This window comes from Panulirus ornatus, chromosome 35, assembly GCF_036320965.1.
Source record: "Panulirus ornatus isolate Po-2019 chromosome 35, ASM3632096v1, whole genome shotgun sequence".
Lineage (NCBI taxonomy): Eukaryota > Metazoa > Arthropoda > Malacostraca > Decapoda > Palinuridae > Panulirus > Panulirus ornatus.
Genome location: NC_092258.1, coordinates 1,988,970 through 2,005,896, shown reverse-complemented (window position 1 = coordinate 2,005,896; position 16,927 = coordinate 1,988,970). Strand labels below are relative to the sequence as shown.

At 44.4% G+C, this 16,927-nt stretch overlaps 1 long non-coding RNA gene across 2 annotated transcripts in view; it reads right to left on the bottom strand.

The window, feature by feature from the left end:
• The window catches only part of LOC139760223 (uncharacterized), a 121,649-nt gene that overhangs the window by 36,139 nt on the left and 68,583 nt on the right, over positions 1–16,927 (bottom strand). Inside the window, exon 3 of one of the 2 annotated variants that reach the window (XR_011715280.1) lies at positions 11,251–11,731. The exons of the other annotated variant lie outside the window; for it this stretch is intronic. This is a non-coding gene — a long non-coding RNA (uncharacterized lncRNA). Of the gene's footprint in view, positions 1–11,250; positions 11,732–16,927 lie in introns of those variants that run through there. 2 annotated transcript variants of the gene reach the window in all.

Genomic DNA, 16,927 nt, shown 5'->3' with positions numbered 1-16,927 from the left:
AAAATGTATTATTACTGAAGAGCAGATAATTATGCTCTCTCTCTCTCTCTCTCTCTCTCTCTCTCTCTCTCTCTCTCTCTCTCTCTCTCTCTCTCTCTCTCTTATACATAAGAAAATTATCATAATTCTTTGGTTGGGTAAAAGTTTTTCATCCCAGTTGTCAGCTAATATATTAACTTCAGCAAGGAAGATGTCAACATTGATAAGGCCAGGATGATCAGCTACATAAAGCACTAACTCTCATGTACTAGAGGGATATATAATACATTATCATGTATGAACACACAACATAACGGCAGACAGAAGTCTGGTCTGTTCCCAGAAAAGCAGTGATACGGAGAAACGTGGATGACTCTATCCTGTGTAAGTGTAAAGTGTTGATCTGAGAGTAAGTGTTTGGTGCAGGTGGAGTGTGGAAGTCCACCTGCAGTGTGGAGGAGAGCCCTGGTCCACCTGGGGAGTGGAATAATCATCATTCATCGTCCTCCGTTCAGTCATCTCAAGCACCAGACCCCGACACCTGAGCATCTTGACCACCCCAGATCTTCCACCCCTCACCCCAGGACACGAGCTTCCTCTCCCCACAACCTGTTCACCTGGTTAGACCGGAAACTTACTCGCTTTTATCAGGTTTAACGGTTTAAGGTCACAAGAACTGGGTTTAGTTTTTTCCGGGGTGATAAAACAGGTTTTTACAGTTCTTGTGAAAATGTTAATTAGGAAAATCCATTTCGGATGTTTATGATGTACATTATTACTTATAAGTATATGAAACCTTTCTCTCATTTACCTCCCCCTCTCTCGCTTTTATGTCGTAAAATCATTGAAAAACTAGTTTGCTGATTACTATACCAAAAAGTTAATTGAAAACTATATCTATCTATCTATCTATCTATCTATCTATCTATCTATCTATCTATCTATATATCTATATATATATATATATATATATATATATATATATATATATATATATATATATATATATATATATATATATAAGTGTGCTTCTAATGATTTTATTATGATTGTATAATTGTCGTAAACTATAAAAGGGAAGGCCACTTCTTTATGCAGGCAAGATAATTACATCTTCAATATAATTTTAGATCCGTGTGTAATAACTCGGGTCTTCAGCAACGTGTCAAGGTTTAATTGGTTTAATCAACTAAATGTGAGAGAGTCTGTCGATGGGCACCATGTATATGATCATGTTATGCCACATACAGTGACACTGGAACTTTGTCATTGTATTATGTGTGCAGACGATACAAGGTGATGGATTTTCCTGGGTCGCGAATCCATCAGCCACCCGACAGGTGTGAGGAACGACGACTGAGTCGTTTAACTGAGGAGGGATATGATCGTGAGGTGTGGTGGATCTGTCTCTTTTTATGAGGGGTTGGAGGAGCCATGAGAATGTGCTGGGATGAATTTGCCGTTTTTTTTTAAAAAAAAAGATGTTGTGAGGTGTTAGAGAGAAGAGAAGACGACAGATTTGCTGTTTTATACAAGGAAATGAAACGACAACGACGTCGTTCAGTTATCTAGAAGTGTAGTGAGGCTGGAGGCCACCTGGATGCTATAACCTTCCCAACACATCCCCATGGCCAGCTTCTATGTCCTACCCCAACTCCCACAGTTGACCACTATGTCCCTCCCCACCCTCCCTGCTAGCCACTATGTCCCTTCCCACCCTCCCTGCTGACCACTATGTCCATCCTTACTCCACACCAGTGGCTGACCACCTTTCCCCCCTCTCAGATCGAACACAGGCGGCCAGGAACATAATTACGTGGTTTCGTGACTTGACCCACTCATCCACGGTGGCAGTGGTGGTGGTTAACTTCAGCAGGACCCTGGAGGTCATGTGACCCCTGACCCGGCCCACTCTCCCACGGTGGCAGCTTCGGTGGAACCATTGACGCCATGAAAGTAGCAGCGCCCCTACCTACCTACCTACCCACTACAGCGCAGCAGCCACCATCGCTACGATTACCATCACTGCCATCATTATCACCATCATTACCACCATCCAGTACCACCACCACAACTACCCTTACTCGCACCACCACCACTACCACCAACACAACCTCCAACACTACCACAACTACTACCATCAACTCAGACCACCACTAGGAGCATCAGCACCATCAATTTACCCTACAATCTCTACTATCACCACGACCATCACTATCAGCACCATCCATCATTATCTCCACCACCCATCGCTCTCCCTGCAACCCATTACGTAAGACCCATCATCTCCCCACAAATCCCCATCCCTGGCACACTAAGGACAAGGGGTCTGAGTCAAGATAATATCTGGGGTGTGTAGGAAGAAGAGTGGTGTAATGGGTCCACCTGTTATCACTCCCTCCACCACTTAGGAAGATGGTGAACCGAGGCAGAGCATTGCAAGTTTCTGGGAGACAGGAACCCATCAGAGACAAACAATCTTGTTATCTGATCGTCTCATCATGACCTGTAATGGCAAAGGGTCAGACAATGTAAGTCTTCATCCCCTTAATCATCATTTCTTTCCTTGACATTGTTAGATGGTTGTTGAGGGATCAAAAATCACACTAGGAAACGAGAAGTTCTACATGAAAGTAAGAGGGAGAGGAAAGAAGTGGAACAGAAAGAGAAAGATATTAGACAAGAAAGCAGACTCGCTGAGACCAAGATAACCCTGGCCAGTTATCAGGTTGGAGCCACTTCTTAACCTTATTGAGTAACTCTCCAACATGCAAATGACGATACTGATCGAAGACTTGAAGTTATAGGGCCAGGACCGCTATGTTATGAAAGAGGTGTGCTTGATTCCTCTTGGCCAGGACCTGGGAACACCACGTCCATAATCAAACATCAGGTTCTGGAGTGGGTAATGGTGCTGGCTTCCCCTCTCAGATGGACAGTCTTAAGACGCATGGCTTTAGGCAGAACCATCGGCCAGAATTAAACTGATGCGAAAGATGTATAGAAATCGATGAGAAATGACTTCTTACGCGTCTACAATTAACCTATTATCATTAACCGCGAAGTAACGTGATATATTTGGACTGCCATCATGAGAGGTTAAGGCTGATCAGATACTGAAGCACAGCCAAATGGAAATTCAAACCTGTGTAGGTACTGTAATGTCAATCCTCCTGAGTCACTCTGACCTCCGATATCTATCAGTTTCCACACTTAATCTTTTCCAACATTGCCTTATAAGTCCACTCTGGGGTGTCTCCTTCCTACTGTTGGTGGAAATTGAAATTCACTATAATTACTACGTCTCCCTGGCGCCAGGAGGCAGTTCACATGTCCAAGGAACTCTGCATCACCAACACCACCAACAATATCACCAACATCACCAACACTACACCTACCACCACACCCCTCCTTCCCTAAGAACGCCACACCATCACCAGCAAAAATGTAGCTATCATGTCCTCCAACGCTCACCTTTATCACCATCACAACCACAACCTTTCCCTCACCCACTTACAACTACAACTACTCCACCATCATCACCACCACTCCTACCCGCGCCGACAATCACATCATCATCACCCTCACAATTTCAGTCGTGTAAGTCAGGAAGGTCAACACTGCAGGTGAGCCAGGTGGGAGGATAAGAGCCGCATATAAATCAAGGGGAAGATAAAAGCTGCAGGTAAGAGGAGAAGATAATCTTGCTTCTTTTTATCTACTTAGTACTTACTTCCTCGAACTCTTACCCCTTAAGTCCTCCCTCTCCTCCCTCATTCTCTCACTTTATTATCACTCGCGTGTAGGCCACTTCCTATTAAGTAGCTCTTCCTGACCTCTCACTCAAGGTTTCTGACTCTGCTTCTTACTTCCTCGCTTTCATTCTTCCTCTCGTGTCCCTCCCTTGACTCTCCTTCTTGGCCCAGTTGTTTGAATTTAGCCTCTCTTTCTTTCTTTCTCTCTCCCCCCCTTCTCTCTCTCTCTCTCTGTAATTACTTCATTAACTCTCATACTCTTCGAGTCTTGACCTTTCACTCTCCTTCCTTGACACCTCTTTCACCTTTCTTAATCTCTACTTAGGAGCTGCTTCGTCCTACCACGTCAGCAGGCGTGAGCCAGCACACACCAGCAAGAGCCTTAAGGCTCCCGAGGCGGCCCCATCAGAGCGGAGGAGGCGTGGTAGATATGGAGGCAGGGCGCAGGGACGTGACCCAGCACACGCCACGTGGGGACTTGAGGCACTCAACATAGCCCAATCGACGTGGAGGCGTGGCGAACACGAGGGGTGTGGGCTGTGAGTGTGAGGGGTAAGAGGGTGGGGCAAGAACAGTGAAGAGGTTCAAGGGCAAGGAGGCAAGGGCTTCACAGGGATATGACTATGAGGCCGGGAAGGGATCAGCAGCGGGCAAGATGCACGGGGCAAGAGAGTCAAGGAAGGGAGTGAGGATGGAAAATGAGCGGGGAATGGGAAGTGAGCAGGGGGTGGGAAGGGAAGAGCAGGAGACAGTGGGGGAGTTAGGGAAGGGAAGGATCTAACGGTGGGAGAAAGTACAAGATACACTTGAGGTCGTTCGTGTGGTGGTGAACACAATGGTTCGATCTCCCTGAGCAGTCTCTCCTTACCTCCCTTGCACCAAGGGTGAGGGGGGTATATGTGGAGGTGGATTTGAAGGGGTAGAGGGAGGAGTAGTGAGAGATCGGAGGAGGTTACGATGATGGGTCTCGTTGACGGTGATGTAGATAGGATGGTCGGGGTTGGATTGATTAGAGGATAGGTGGGAGTACGTCATTATGAAGATGGTTGGTAAAGACTTAGTGGTTAAAGTGTAGATGATGAAGATGAGGTGGTGTAGATGGATGATCAGTATCTGGTTATAATGAGGTGATGAGATGAACTGGGAGAAAATGGGATGGTGAAAATCTTTCGTTAAGGATGAATAGGTAAGACTACGGCAGTGAAGGGAAGAGACAAACTCTCCTGCCGTGGATCGTGAACGAGAGTTGCCTGTGGTGTGAGAGCTCAATACACAAACAGATACATAACAAGTCTCGGTTAGTCTGTGATTGCCTCTCGGAAGCAGTGGGCTGAGTACGTTGCTACTGACCGTGGCGAGCTGAACCTACTCTCGTATGGTGGGTCCCGCGCTTTCTCCCAGGTCAGAGGAGGAGGCAGGAGGGAGGGACATGACTTAGGTCAGACATGACTTAGGTCAGACATGGCGTGGAATCAAAAGCAAAACCTCGGAGGAAAATATATGATTCTGTTTTCCCCAATAGATGAAATCTTAGCAAGTTTTCCAGCTTCAGAGGTGGAATTATATTTTGATACAAGACATGATTAAAGATCCTTAAAGTTTCTCGAGATCCCAACATAACGAAAATCACTTGCTTGTAAGTGCCTCCTAGGCTGTGCCAAAAGCAGAGTAGGTCCATCATAGACCTCACCTGAGGCATGAGGGAAGTGTGTGAGGGTAAAGTCAATATCGAATTTCTGATGAACGTTTTGAACTTAACTGTTTAACTTTTATTGATGGTGAGGGAGTTGTGCTGAGCCATGAATGTTACTGGGAGGTTATAGACAAAGTTAACAATAGAGGTGTGTCTGGCGGAGTTGAGTAAAAGCTGCCAACAGTGTGAGAACTGAATGAGCCCTAACGCTCTGCTCTGATTCCGCTGGATAATTGATCCAGTGAAGTAATTAGGTTTGAATACCCTCACGTCCACGCCTTTGTTAGCGTTCTGCCCCGGGAATTTTGACCAATCATAACAGTTCTGAGTGTGTGTTTATACACCTTAGAGAGAGAGAGAGAGAGAGAGAGAGAGAGAGAGAGAGAGAGAGAGAGAGAGAGAGAGAGAGAGAGAGAGAGAGAGCACCAAGGATATGAAACTGTCATTCTGATGGTCTCCGGTCGGTCTAAAATTTCCTGATTTTTGGCCCTTCCTCAAGACCTCACATCTTCGTCAGCGCCTCTACACGTCGCTTCGTCATCACTTTCTTCATGTGACAGATTCACACTGCCTGTAGAAGGCAAACGGTAGGTGTAAACAAAGTGAAAGTGTTCATGACTTCCAGGTATCCGTTGTGACCTTCTTTTCTCACCAGTAGTGTTCTGCATCACCAGTCCTGGCCGGCTCAGTAAGCACCCCGCGTACCTCCCAGTCACGGAGCATGCGCACACTGTTCACGGTCGACTGCGCACACGACAGGTGCAACAGGTACCCTGGCCTTTCGACCTGCCCGAGGCACTCGTACGACCTGGCACTCCGTTGGTTCAAGTGTGTTTCCTGTTCTTTATACCGACGGGAACGGCACTTGCGTACTTCCTTCAGTTTGGTGAACCTTCGTCGTCTGGCGCACGGGCCACCGTCGCTGCCCCTCCACCTCGCGTGGATCTCTTCCACTAGGGAAGAAGCTCAGGCGGCGGCAGGACCATCACCACAAGGGGCTCTACAGTGGAGAGCAAAATGCCCGTCGTGGAGACGTGGATGTCGCCAGGTAATAAAAGGATCGCTACAACAATACCATCGTGCTACAGTGGCTGGCACAGGACAGCCTCAGCTTCTGGTTCCAACGTCGCAAATACCACAGGTTCCATCCAGACTCCCTGCCAGAGGCATGCCAGGAGCTGCTCTCATACAACACTCATGATGGAGTTATTGTCTTCTGAAGGTCACGTTTTCTCGTAAAAGAATATCCTTTTGAGATGAGTATGTGCAGTTATCAAGGCCAAGCCTTATAGATGAACATTAGAAAAAACGATACAAATGAGGATGTGAGGATTTTCTTTTCAAGATGGCAGACAATTTGATAAGACAAAGAGTTCCAATACTTAACTGCGTAGGTTCTACCTGGGTCACATTCTAGTAGTGATTCGTCGAATTTATCCAAACCAATTTAGCAGAACATTGACCCCAGAGTTATCTCACCTCTCTCTGTGTACTACCTGTCCCTCCCTTGATTTATCTTTTTTTTTTTTATTAACTGAAGTTCATGCATGGATCTCGAGAACAGCCAGCCGTTGATAAGAGCGAAAAAAAATTGACTCGGAATTCGTCTTGGTGTCTGAAACATGTGTTGGACATTCTCACCTGTGGTCCGTGACGGGAGCCAAAAAGTTCTGTCATCATGCGAGGATCCTTCACTCACCCCTGTCCCTCCTGACGTGGTCAGTGGACGTCACCTCCAACAACACACTCTGGCAAGGGATCTATCTCCCTGTTTTTCCCTCATCCTTCACATGTATCCCTGTTTTTAAAGCGTTCTAACTCTCGTACAGTCTCTCAGACCTTCTGCCTACTGTCTGCCTGTGATTGAGTGGAGGGTTCAGCACCTCCTCCCGGGTGGAGCCACACACCACTCACAGTCTCCACCTCACCATCATTCAGGACCCACCCGCTTATAACGAACAGGTACGACGTATTAGCAGGCAACCGATCCCATATGTTCATCATCTCCTGTCGTCTCCACCCACGGGGAAAGGAAGTCACCGAGTGATGTCACTACCAAACATAGGTTTTGGAAGTCATCAGTTCGTATGGTTTTTAACACGGAGAAAGGGAGTTGCTAAGTGGCGCCCTCACCACTCACAAGGAAAGGGAGTCACCAGCTTTTTACTAGACTTTAATGCACTACCTCGCACCGCTAATGATAAACAAGCCTCTTAACCCACCCCGCCCAAGTTGCCGTCCTATCACCCAGGTCGGCCGTACGTCAGCGTGTCGAACCCCGACACAGAATTGCTTTGCCTGTATTTGTGCGCCCATTGCGTATCGCTCCCTCTTCTGCATCTCATTCGATCCAGGTTTTTCATTACCCAGCGGGCGTACTGTGGAAGCTTAAGGTTCAATGGACCTTCACCAACGGAACAGAAAGCCTCCGAATTATATATTCCTTTTTTTCTTGCAGTACCTGACCCGCGATAGTAAAACAACAACAGGACGAAGCTAATATTTAGGGAACAGTCTTGACTCTCAGACTTGTGTATTTCTCGTAGCTATTTCTTTCCATGTAATCCTGAGAATTGAGGCTGATTCTTGAAGCACGAGGCCTACTGGGCTAGAGGCTGATGCTTGAAGCAGCTAAGAATAACTCACAGTTAACATTTTCATCCGCATCACAAAAAGTGAGTTACAAGTAGAGTTCTAAATCTTCTGGATTGAGCGACTTGATAATCTCTCATCTTATTCTTAATTCATCTTTGTTAAGGATATTTCGCCGTCGAAATGTCGATAAAGTTCGATGACTGGTCACGAAAGCGATATATGGTAATTAAGCTGACAAGTTTCTATTACAGAATAATTGTATCTTGAGCAACTAACAAGTAAGGACGAGGCTCTCTCGCCTCGTTGGCTGCCTCCAGCCTCTGTTCCATATGTAACATCTTCTAGTGGCTTCCTCACCTCATCTCCTCCCTCGTTCCTCAAGTTTCCTCTCCCCATAGCCTCCCTCACCTCTTCGCCCCCACAGGCAACTCCTTCAGATGTAAGGAGCGATGACGGAATCAATAACATCAACAAAGCCACCATCATTGGAGAATTCTAGGTTCAATGGTCAAGTTTGAGATAGAAAAGAATATGTAGAGCAAGGCTTTCATGTTAGTAAATTACCAAGACTGAACAATGTATCTATCATGAGGGCACCATGGCAAACTATCCAAGATTTGTACACTACCACACTTGTGGCGTGTGTGTGTGTGTGTGTGTGTGTGTGTGTGTGGAGGGTGGGGGGAGGGATTGTGGGAAGAGAATATACACAACCAAGTCTTTGGAATTAATCGATCCCTCGAGCAGCCTGGGGTTATGTGGGCTGATTCTGTGAAAGTGTTGGCGAGTCACGATCAAGATCCTGGGAGGAATGATGTATCATGGCGGCCCGTCTCGGACGCTACCCGTGGCGACCCTCAAGGGCCCGGCTGGAGATGTCTGCCGTGACAGCTTCCTTCGCCTCACAAAAGACCGAGGGAAAGGCGCCGTTGGGGTGGACGACGGGCAACGAGCCCATACGTTTTACGGCCTCTTAACCTGTCAACACCAGTGACGGGCGGGTGGTTCCACCTTCAGGAGTCTACTATATACGTCAGTGATATCGAGTTTCTCTTCTGTCAGACGATCGATGGGCCTTCCACTCTCACATCCAGGCGCCTCTGATAAGCCGACGTCGTGGCCTCTGATTTTCATGAAAAAACGTACATAAAAAACTTATTAATTCTGATCAGCGAAGGGCAACACCTTCTCCACAATGCACTGATAATAATGGCCTGCAGGAGGCATGAGCGTCAGCAGTGAGGACGAACACCACTATATGGTGGACGACGAGGAAAACATCGCACACGTATAAGTCTATCTTCGTCATCTCAACACAGATGTTCAGTGCATCACTCATGATCCACCCATCTCCTCACGACTCAGGGGAGTAAATGGTAAATCAAGTGCTGAAAAAAAAGGAAGAAAGGCCATCGCAGATTGCTCAACCGAATCTATTAAGTTCGTGAAACAGCAACTCACACATGCATCATTGCAAGAGTTCCGATCAAACCATATCGGATCGGAACTTGATGATAACTGGACCCATCTTTTAGACCGCGATTGGTAATAACAGGATCTAACCGGACAGAAACAAATGAAGGTAAAAAACGGAAAGTGAATTCCACAGGTGCGTGGAGGAGGAGAAGGAGGAGGAGGAGGGATGAGGGGAAGAGAGCCACACGCAGCAATACCGGAACCCGATCCATCATAATCTATATCGAATCAGACCTCTTAACGTCCTAATCAAGCGGAGGAATACCCATTAATCTCAAGTAATTCGTGGGGCAGATAAATTTCTCGCTTATCTCGTATATCAGACCAAGATGGAAAATATATTGCCCTCAGCATAGACGCCAACGAAGGACTAGTATGATTCTGTAGGATTTCTGAATTTATGGATATATGACCAGAACCAGTTTGCCGGTCATGTATTACTTTTTTTCGAAGAATTTGAATAAATTTGCATAAAGATTACATGTTGTCAACTCAGTGAAAAATTTGCAGGAGACATGGAGAACTCTTGAACCTGATGTACGGATGCTAACATGATCAGTGGGTGTGATGTTTGGTAAGTATACATTATAAGAGACAAGCATCTATCATGAGGCAAGCATGTATTATAAGAGACAAGCATATATCATAAGAGGCATGCACATATAAGAGGCCAGCATCTATCATGAGGTAAGCATGTATTATAAGAGACAAGCATATATCATGAGGCAAGAATGTATTATAAGAGGCAAGCATATATCATAAGAGGCATGCACATATCATAAGAGGCAAGCATACATCAAAAGAGGCAAGCATATATTATACAATGCAAGCATATAAGAGGCTTGCATATATCACAAGAGGCTAGCACATTATAAAATGCCAGCATATATCACAAGAGGCAAGCATGAAGTATATGATAACTGGTCAAAAATGATCAACTAGTGAATGAAATCATTTTCTAAAAGGCTTCTGATTTGTAGTTCACTCATATGACCGTGGTGGTGATCAACAACTGATTTGTGATGACAGTTACTTGCAGAGAGAGAGAGAGAGAGAGAGAGAGAGAGAGAGAGAGAGAGAGAGAGAGAGAGAGAGAGAGAGAGAGAGAGACTCATTTCACCTTGACACGCTCCTCCCTACTAACCACCACTCCACACTGCTTCCTCGCTTACGTCTACCTTTAAATCCTCATGAAGACCTCATTAAACCCCCGTGTTTTTGTCCACCAGCCTCTGGTGCACCGTGAGTGCCTCATGACCAGAACATAAACTCAACCACTAACCACCACCAGCCTCACTTTTTCTACTCATTACGAAGCAGAACCTCCTTATACGACCCGGACCTAATATATTAAACTTCTTGAGATAACAACGTTTGCAAATTTCCATCACCTTGTGATCACCCAGTGGTGGAGGGCAGAGCGGGGGTGTGGAGGTGGAGTGGAGATGTGGGAGGCTACTTGCATACCACCACACGTGAAGATTTCCTTGTAAGAGGAATATAAAATGTACCAACACGAGACTACACGACTATTGCTGAAAATCCAATGTTCTCTTAATCCTCGTTATGATAATGATCTAAACTGCAAGAGTGAATCATTTTCCCAAAATAATAACGATTATAATAGTAATAATGATAATAATAATACTAATAATAATAATGATAATAATAATAATGATAATAATAATAATAATAATAATAATAATAATAATAATAATAATAATGACAATAATAATAATAACGATGACAATAATGATAGTGATAATGATAATGGTAATAACTGTAATATAATCAGATTATATTTATGCTCTGTAAGGTTCATTAACATTAAAGGTCAATTCACACATATCAGTGATGTGTCAGTGACGTGTCGGTGAAGTCCGTGACGCATCAGTGACGTCTCCACACACATAGCCGTACACTTTGAAGTCAACGATTTTCAAGACGGCAAAGTTTCCAGACGAGGAACTGGCAATGATCACAGTCATTCTGGATGAAGAGGAAGAGGAGGAGCGTCAGGTGAAGAGAAGGAAGTAGCTGCTACATGATGAGGCTGGGAGGAAGTGGCTGCTACATGATGAGGCTGGGAGGAAGTGGCTGCTACATGATGAGGCTGGGAGGAAGTGGCTGCTACATGATGAGGCTGGGAGGAAGTGGCTGCTACATGATGAGGCTGGGAGGAAGTGGCTGCTACATGATGAGGCTTGGAGGAAGTGGCTGCTACATGTTGAGGCTGGGAGGGAAAGAGAAAGTGAAGGAGAGTTGGCTACTCTATACAAGGAATTGATGAATGATGGAACTAAATTTTTTTCATAATCTTGAAATGTCTTACAATTGCCTAATATATTGCTCAGTAAAATAGAAGGTCATTGAAAATAGCAAGACTCCCGCTGGCCTATTCTTTCATTACTTGAAGAAATAATAACATTAATAATCAATCAATAAATGAGTAACTAATTAACACAAATGGGGACTAGACCTATAATGTAATTATGAAAGTGCGGACTACGTCTTAGCCTGTACGATAACTTCTACATGTAAATATGTGTCATCAAAATACTAATTACATAAAAAAGTACTTACCATCTGCTTTCATATTTTGTCCCATCTTATTCCAAATATCAAATATCAACTTGTTGTCCATATTTCCTGGATGTGATAAATTATAAAGAACACAATGATTTCGAACCAGTTTAGTTAGTTGTTCGTCACTCATTTTTTTCACAAACTCTCACCAACTCCAGGTCAGCCACACCACAACACTCCTCCGTGAAACACTAAAAAATATCATCGATAAACAACTTGACGTGACGTGCGCACGGAGGCGCCACTGACACTGAGGGTGAAATACGGTAGTGCGCCGCCGGCCAGCAGGTGTAGTTGCCTCAGCCAAATGCAAAGTAACGAGGTTTTCCACCACTGACGACCCGACTGATCACCTCACTGATATGCTCTTGTTCCTGACTGTGATGGCAAGACTAACCCTCTACAACTGAACAGTGATAAAGGAAGGTTGATGCTTGGGCAACTGCTGGTCTTACTCCATGTAACTACGTGCGAGCTTGTTGAGGTGCTCTGAACGAGGCGGAACCAGTAATTAAGGGAACTCCAGATAGCGGCCTCAGTGGATGGTAATGATTGGTGCTGTAAAAGTCTAATTAGTACCCGTGGAGGACACTTGAGGTCAAAGACCAATGGATAGTTTAGAAATGAAAAAGAAATAGGTACAGTAATGATTATGTATTACACACATGTTGGCACACACACACACACACACACACACACACACACACACACACACACACACACACACACCAAAACGTGGAACAGAGCACATACATACGTAAACATATACATACAGAGAGATAAACACACTTGCACAACTGCTGCTCCTCGTCCGGGTGAGTGTGTGTGTGTGTGTGTGTGTGTGTGTGTGTGTGTCATTATCACTATCATCCCTCAGCTCTAAACACAGGCCTTCGTCATTAGCGGGGTCCCACGCCCTTGCTATCAGCGCAGTTACACGCCCTCTACCATCGCACCATCTACACGCCCTCGACCACATGAAAGAAACTGAACCAAAAAAAAAAGACAGGCAGACGGGTCCCGTCTCCCTCACTTCATTAAGGGAGACAGAAGGTGTTGTGTGCCTCAGTGACACTGACAACAACAAGATCCCTGAGTGCTGAGCTTGGCTGAGGAGTGACTCACCTGCTTCACTGCTGAGGAAACAAAAATATTGGTCCAGTATTCGTGTAATGAACGAAGCAGACAGACGTCATGCATTATACTCAGGGCTTTCCATACTACTGGCAGTCGAGTGGTGGTTGGAGACCATTGTAGGGGGGTTATAAAGGACCAGTTCGGCGGTGATTATAGACAAGAGGGGATCGCAAACGAGCAGACGGTGATTACAAACGAGCAACAGGGTGATTAGTGACGAGGATCACGGTGGTTAGACAGGAACTGGATGGTGATTAGAAACGAATACAAGTGATGATCGGAGATGAGTAATATGGTGATTATAAGGCAGGTAGAAACGTGTGAGGAGGGTTGAGCAGGACGATCTATTTCCCTCCACAACCAAACCTTCCCTGCAGTCCATGTTGATGGTGGCTCGTCTCCTTCTCTCAAGCACCTATGAGAGAGAGAGAGAGAGAGAGAGAGAGAGAGAGAGAGAGAGAGAGAGAGAGAGAGAGAGAGAGAGAGAGAGAGGTCAGAGGTCGTGCCACAACAGCTGTTGCAACATCGGGGACGACCTCGGCTGTGCCTCGCCAGGTGTGGATGTGTCAGGCAGCCGTCCCGGATGTGTTTCATTACACCCGTGAGAAAATCTTGATCAAGATAATTACCCCGGCAACGTATGAGATGCCATCTGTAATGATAGGCTGGATACTGCATGAGTCACGTACGACCATCCCCAGTGTTCAGGTCTGTAAGTATCATTTCCCCTGGATAGCAGTATATATAGACACCCTCATGATACGACTTACGTTTCGAAATATTCCATCCATTCGTCTTACATAAAAAATTCTGCCACGGAAATTTTCGTGGAGTTTTATATCTGATCAACTTACAATCCACGTGTATATATATATATATATATATATATATATATATATATATATATATATATATATATATATATATATATATATATATATATATATATATATATATATATATATATATATATATATATATATATATATATATATATATATATATATATATATATATATATATATATATATATATATATCTCCATCTTGGTTGTCTGGGAGTTTGTTGACTGTTCAAACATCTCTGTTTTAACTGACTCTCAAAGCTTGAGCGTATTCAGCTAAACACAGAGACCCTTTCAGCTCATTAGGCGTTGAGTATCATGTCTATATTTGATGCTAACTTGCAAAATCCTCCCCCTTCGCCTCCGGCGCGTCTGCTCTGGTATAGATAAATATAGAAAAATTCCTGTGGCTGACAAAAGAAATTGAGGTCTCTGAATTTCTATTGACTGTCATGAGTATCAGGGGATGAGTGAATAAACGAGAGAACATTGTTGGTGCACAGGAGAGAGAGACCGGCAAGTGGAATGAATAAAACTAGTAAGAGAAAGAGCGTGGGAGAGGTGAGAGTAAAGGGAGAAGCTGCGGTAGAATGTGAATGTGAGAATGAGACACAAGATTTGTGATGAACCTTGAATTTGTCCATAAACAATGAAGAAGATTACTCGATGATCGATTCTTTCATATTTCTCATATTTATCTAGACTTTTTTTTTCTTACTGTGGTGCTCAGATGACTGGCTATAAAAAGAGTTTTGAAAGTTCTGAGTTTCGTTGGGAACAGAGAAAAGTGAGAGAGAAGGAGATGCACACAGTTGTCAGTGCTGAACAAATGTATTGGTTGTGGAGAACAATATTGCAATTGCTTTTCTCTAAACGTGTAGTGTTTGTCAAGTGTTCAGGAACTCCTGGTGTGTGTATTGTGTTGATAACAGCCCATGTGATTTAAGACACGTATTCTCATCTGTGTTCAAACACATCACTCATTATCAGAAGCATTGTAGGAACACAGGCACACGTATCTACTCAAACACATATTAAAACTTACAAACATACATAAACACAAATGTACGTCTTAACAAATATAGACAACGACAGACAAAAAGACAGACTATGAAATGCACAAATCCAAAGACAAATGCTCACACAGACATAAATGAATACATAAATTTGTGTATAAACACAGACAACCACAAACACAGCTACGCATGTTCAACGATCATAAAGTTTGCTTTCATCTGTAAAAGATTTTACATAATCTCTCACCATCCAGGTGTCACCAGTGGGAAGGTAACGTTAGGAGAAGACCTGCTGACCCTCGCTTTAGCAACAAGTAATGTTGTCCCTGGAGGAGAAGCAAATAAATGAGGGACTTTTGAGGAAATACTCGCCCCTGGGAACGCCTGCATCTACGAGAGAAAAATAATTTTCTCGGGTGTTCTTTACACATGATTAGCTCAGCCTTACACTCACGACCTCAGGGAACACCTAAGAAATACATATTTAGCTTAAATTCAAGTTTTCTGCAAGACGAATTGCATTTCTTTAGCAGTGAGGACCCTCTGTCTGTCCTGTGACGTGGAGGACTCTTCAGCAACGCCCAGAGTCTTGGTGTAAACCCGAGCGATGCAAACACACAGCGTACAGACAACAACACAACTTCCTCTGAAAATGCCTCCTGGTAAATCAGGCTTCACTTTCGCCAAGAATCAGCAGTGATGACGTCAAAGGTTATTGTGGAAGATGCTTCTATCATATATTTTCCTTTATGTCCAGAATTTTATGGTTTACTGTTTTAAGATAAAATTTCCGATAGTGTCTTCGGCTGTGGTCGACGATGTTTATGAGAGACTCACGGTCTTTTTGTATATTATTCAAACTTGTTTGCTGAGAATTTGTGTTTTTGTGTAGTTGAGGTCAGAGGCCGTTCTCCAGCGAGGTGCCCCGCCGGCCACATCCATGACCAGTGTGTCCAGACATCGTGATACCAATGATAACGATAACGTGATTACCTTAACCTCAACATCCTGTCAAGCAAAGCTTGCTGCCTCGGCTGGACTCCTGCAAGACGCATAAGGCAGAAACTTTCCCGTGGGTACAGTGTTATTGTTGGCTCTCAAGCCTCACCTGAGGCTGGCAGGAGGAAATTCGATCCAGCCGCCTCTATAGCTCGAGAGGACAGTAAGTATTGGGAGAGGAGCTCGAGGACATTCTTCAGGATCTTTCTGGTTCCTCGTCTGTGTCTTCTGTGGGGATGACATCTGAGGCAGGAGCTCATTTGAGGAACATTTTCCAGTGTCGTTCTCAGGCGTCCTCCAACTCGTCTCCACTGTAAAATTGACTGTCAGAAAATCTACTATTTTCATTTCACTCGTAGATCTAGCAACATGTCGTACACTGAGGCGTATGATGGTCGAAGATACCAATCTGTACCATGTCTTTGTACTGGAGTGTTGTTAACTCTTCCTCTCATACCGGTTTGTATTGATAAATTCTCTGCTTGGGTTCATTTTCATCTGACATGACCTTCACATTTGCTCAGACAGGTTGACAGGGTTGAACACTTAATTGGAATTGATCAAGACAATTACCTTTGAAGGTGACACAGATCTTTGGATATCATGACCTCGTTGTAATCACCATGGTCATCAATATTCAGCATTCAGCTCTTTCAACAGAACCATTTAGCTTAATATAACGAAGCTGATGTGCGTCAACAAGATTCAACATTGGCGCCGTGATGGAAGCAGTAGAACAACATTTGCTGTGACGACAGACGCAAGAAATCGTTATGATTCTTCTAATTAATTCATGTGACCAAGTTTGGTGAGGCTAATGGTAAGACTACATCAGCCAGATTGCCAG